Here is a 5,265-nt window from a genome sequence, read left to right on the forward strand (position 1 = left end):
CGGGCCGGCCAGCCGCCCGCCTGGCTGGAGAACGCCCCGGGGAACCTGCGGGCGGCTGGCTTAGCACTGTCCCTCCCTCCCCGCCCACCGTGTCCCCCAACCTGACACGACTCGCACCTGCCACACATGGCTAAGCTTTCTCATCTGGACAGCACTGGAGGGTGATGTGATGGAACCCGGCCTAGCGTGGGCCCAATCATGGGACTGACGCTGGCAAAGTCAGCTGAGAAGGAAGATATTACTCACTGTTGGAAACTTTTTTTTTTTTTTTAAAATTAAAAATGCGTTTCCTCCCGCAAGTCCTAGTACTTTATTTTAGTTATCCAAGAATAAATCCGCAGTAAGTTTGATCAAAGGGTGTACACTTCTTCAGTGTCTGCCAGTGCTCTCTCTATTTGAAATCTGGAAAACCTTGAAGATAAAACGATTAGGGCATTGGAAAGCTGTAGGTGTATTATTTAGGAACCAATTCCTAGAATAACATGATTAAAGGCTCTTTTCCAATAAGAGTTACTGTGCTCAAGTTTTTGTTTTGAATAGTCCCCCCCGCCCCCCGAAACTGATAGGGTGTAACAAAATGTAAATGATTGAAAAGTAGGTGCCAAACCCATTAGCTGGTTACCTAGGGAGCAGGATAACTAGTTCAAAGGACAAAAGAAATTAGTGAATTTGTAATATTCAGCCAAGGAATGTGCCAAAGAGAGTTGAGTCATCCAGTATATAGAAAGGAAGTGTTTTTGCTTCTACATAGCTTTCTCGTGAAATGTTGAAGTCATGTGAAACTTGGTCATATATCATTGGGAGAAATAGTTAGCTTCTTTATCTGACACCCTGTATTGACATTTTATTATTTTTTGCAGTGGTTTTGTCAGTTTTTTGAACTCTTGATAAGTGATGATTTTGGCAGTAGCAAGGGCATGCCCTTTACTCTCACCATCAGTTCCTTTGTTCAACAATAAAGACATCTGTGCTTGACTTACTTGTAGTACTTAAGAGATTTTTCTTTTATTAGACCTGGAGGAACTGATTACCTCATACCTCAGATTGGGTTTCTGTCATAGCTCTACAAGTGAAAATGAGTTTGCTTGTGGTTTGCTTTAAAGTTTATAAATAAAACAAAGTATTTACTGATTTAAAAGTAGCTTCTGGAAGTTATGGATCAGTTTTCAGAAATATGAGATGCTTTCCAGTACTCTTAGTTTGATGTTGTTAAGCACTGAGTATATAAAGATCATTTTTAGTGTTAGTGCATACATATCAACTGTTACAGAAGTTTCAGTTGAAACTACAAAAATTGGAAATTTGTTGTGGCTATTGCTGGGATATGATATTGAATCGCCACATCCGAATAAGTCAATTGTCAACTGAGTTTCTCAGTCTCAGCACTGTTGACATTTGTGATTAGATAATTCTTTGTTGTAGGGGGCTGCCCTGTGTGCACTGGAGGAGTTTAGCAGCATCCTTGGCTTATATCCACTGGATGCCAGAAGCATTTCCCCAAATCCCCTTCTTGTTGTGACAGTCAAAAATATTTACAAAGTTTACCAAATGTCCCCTAGGGGCAAAATTGCCCCTGGTTGAGAACCACTGTGTTAGATGTATATGTTTTTAATGGAAAAGTTTGAAGTGTTTCTCACAGCTAACTATTTAATTTTCTTTTATTCAGTGTACTTATATGGAGTTTCAGTAAATGCCAGGCACAATGCTACGGACTAGGAAACAGTTTAATGAGATATGGATCCTCTCTTTAGAACTCACAGCCTGGTATGGGAGGTGGACATTTAAAAGTAATTACAGTGCCATGTGATAGAAGAATGAAGAGTGCCTTGGGAGCCACTTTGTGAGAGGGTGGTGGACAATCAGGAAAAGCTTCAGGGAGGAGGGCATATTCACAACTCAAAAGAGGTAAGGGCATACCAGGCAGAGGGAACTGCAAATGCAAAGGCATGGAATCATAAAAAGAGCAAGTAACACTAGGGGAAGTGTGAACAGTTAAATTTAGAAAGTGAGATGATGTACAGGGATTGGTGAGTGATGAAGCTACTAAGGTAGCTAAAGACTAGATTTTGAGAGGAACTAGAGTCTTCTTGAAGGAGTTCAACTTTTATCCCGTCAGTGTTAATGATTAGCATTTAATAAGGGCATTTTGATAAAAGTCTTAAAGAAATCTGGTGACTTGTATCATTAGTTTAGAATCTAGAGTGCAGGGCCGACCCCGTGGCGCATGCAGAAGAGTGTGGCGCTGGGAGCGCAGCGATGCTCCCGCCACGGGTTTGGATCCTATATAGGAATGGCCGGTGCGCTCAGTGGCTGAGCGCGGTGCGGCGACACCACACCAAGGGTTGCGATCCCCTTACCAGTCACGAAAAAGACAAAAAAAAAAAAAAAAAAAGAATCTAGAGTGCATATTTTGTTAGTTCTACAGGTGGTATTTACTAATAAGTATAACTTGAATCTTTAAATTATGTAACATAACAACCATTTTATTTTACTCCACCCTGATAACCTTCTCAGCATAGATATTAAGATATAAGATTAAAACTATAGATGCCGATTTATAGATTTGTTTGAAATGTTCTCCATGCTTTGAAATTATATTACATTCCTTTAATATTCTGTTTTTAGATGAGCTTTTCATTTTAACTATTATAATTTTCTTTTAAATAGTGTCCTTTAAATAGCATTTTTGAAAGAAGAAACAAACAATGTACTTATAATCAATTACAACTCATTCTTTGAACATCACCTATAAGGTCCCAGGGTACTTTATAGAAATTCGGTTTCTGTTCCTCTTCTTCCTCCTCCTCCTCCTTTTTCACTAGCTTACTAAAAGGCATCTTTCTGAGGCTTGAAAGGGTCTGTAAATAAAGCAAAATGAAACAAAGTTGCTCCAATATGCATGTATTGAAGATTTTCCTTAATGATGCTTCGAAGAATACCATGAGGCAAGAAGGCTGATCAGCATTTAGTACCTTAGGCAGTTTGTTGCAATTTCTTTCTTAAGGAACTTACTGTTATTTAATGGTAGTGTATTAGATTTCCTTTTGCTGGTAAATATCAATAATACTGCTAAAGAAAAAAATGGATTCAATTATTCCAGGTTGGTAGAAATAGGAGGGCTTCTTTTATAGTCATTAGGTGTCTCTAATTTAAAAAATGAGGAAGTAGAAACTGAGCAAGATTAAGTGATTTAGCTAAGGCAACACAGTTAGTAGATGTCAAACGCTACTAGAGACTAGAGCCAAATTTTCCTAACTCCCAATCCATTATTATTTTCCTGTCACCTTGCTGCCCTTTTTCCTCACTACTCAACTGATATGATTAGCCCTATGCTAGTCACTGTGGAAGGTGTAGGAAAGATACGAGATCCAACTTCTGCCTCAGGGAACTTGTATGGTTAAGTGCAAAAGTAAATGATACAGACAATGAAGGCTGTAGTAGTACAGAGGAAGAGAGGTCAGAATGAACCTGTGTGGGTGGGGAATCTTTTGGAGAAAATGGGAGCGAGATGGAGTTTTGAAGAATGTGTGTGATTGAGAGAGGAACAGAAAAATTTCATTGCAGGAAGGAGTTACAGTGTAAGCAAAGACTCAGAGATGGGAATGAGTTCATTCCTCCTGCCCTCCCTCCTTCCTTAACATATTGCCTTTCAACAAACAAATATTTATAACACTTTCTATGTGCTAGATACTGGGGATATACAGAGAGTAAACATAATTTCTGCTCTTAGCTAGCTTAAAACCAAGTGACTTTTAGAGATAGATGTCTATTTAGAGTAGAGAGAAAGTGAGAGAGAAATTTGCAAGGGTAGTGTGAAGCTTCATTGTGTAGCTGCTTGATTGTCTAACTCAGCATTGTGTAATGCAAATATGGGTCACATATGTAATTAAAAATTTCTAGTAATCACATCTAAAAAATAAAAAGATGAAAATACTTTAAAAAATATTTTCTTTATTTCTGAAATATATCTATAATATTTCAATATGGAGTTGATATAAAAAACTATTGAGATATTTTACTTTTTTTTTTTTTTTTACTAAGTCTTTGAAATGTGGTATGAATTACACACTAATGGCACATCTTAGTTTGGACCAACCAAATTTCAACTGTTCAGCATACTCATGTAGCTAGGGGCTACTGTATTGGACAGTATAGTTCTAATATATGTCTGTATATATATTTAATTTATAACTTCTTGTTTGGAGCTAATTTCAAACTTACAAAAAGATGCAAGAGTAAAATAATAAAAGGAGCACCTATATCTTCTTTATCCAGATTCATCTGTTATTAACATTTTACCCTGATTGCTTTGTCATTTGCTTACTTTTCTTATCTGTTCTATTTCCCTCCTCTCTTTCTTTTTCTTTCTCTTTCTCTCTGTATGTATGTAATTTTTTTTTTCCCCTTAACCATTTGAGGATCAGCTATGGCCCTTTGCCTCTGAATACTTCAATGAAGAATAGGAATATTTTCTTACATAACTACAGTATAGTTGTCAACTTTATAAATTTACATTGATTCAATTCACTGTCCATAATTAAAATTTTGCAGTTGATCTGATAATGTCCTCTGTAGCATTCCCTCCCTGCCACCCCTCCAGTACCAGTTACGGTTAGATATTATAATTAGTTGATATTTAATAGATATTATATTTAGTTGTCATTTTGCTTTAGCCTCTTTTAGTCTGGAACATTTCCACAACATTTATTTGTATTTTATGACATTTTTGAAGACTACATTCCCCCTCCTGCCTTTTTTTTTTTTTCCCTTAGAATGTTCCTCATTCTATTAAATGAGGTTGGTTTGAAGTTTCCTTGTGATTAGATTGCGATTATGCATTCTTGGCCAGAATACGGCTAGGGCATATGGTGTCCTTAGTTTATCACATCTGGAGGCCTATGATGTCTTTCTGTTCTTCATAGGTGATGTTAATTATGATTACCCTGTCAAATGTCAATGTTTTGTACTATTTCTCCACTGTATAATTATTGTTTCTTTTCTTCCTTTTCAACTAATAGGTAGTTTATGGGGATACTTTAAGACCATGCAGATATCTTCCTCCCTATCAAAAAATTTCCCCTAAATTTAGCATCCATTGTTAATTCTTGCCTGATCCATTCTTCCCCATGATGACTACAAAATGATGATTTTTTCCCACTGTAGCACTTTCTCCGTACTTACCAATTGATCCTTGGCCTGCTCACCCACCCTTCCTTCCTTCCTTCCTTCCTTCCTTCCTTCCTTCCTTCCTTCCTTCCTTCCTTC

General features: G+C 37.3%; 1 protein-coding gene across 1 annotated transcript in view; it reads left to right on the forward strand.

Moving 5' to 3' along the window:
• Positions 1-5,265, forward strand: part of EEA1 (early endosome antigen 1) — a 136,683-nt gene that overhangs the window by 547 nt on the left and 130,871 nt on the right. The window lies entirely within an intron of this gene.

Source organism: Galeopterus variegatus, unplaced genomic scaffold (genome assembly GCF_000696425.1).
Source record: "Galeopterus variegatus unplaced genomic scaffold, G_variegatus-3.0.2 Scaffold844, whole genome shotgun sequence".
Lineage (NCBI taxonomy): Eukaryota > Metazoa > Chordata > Mammalia > Dermoptera > Cynocephalidae > Galeopterus > Galeopterus variegatus.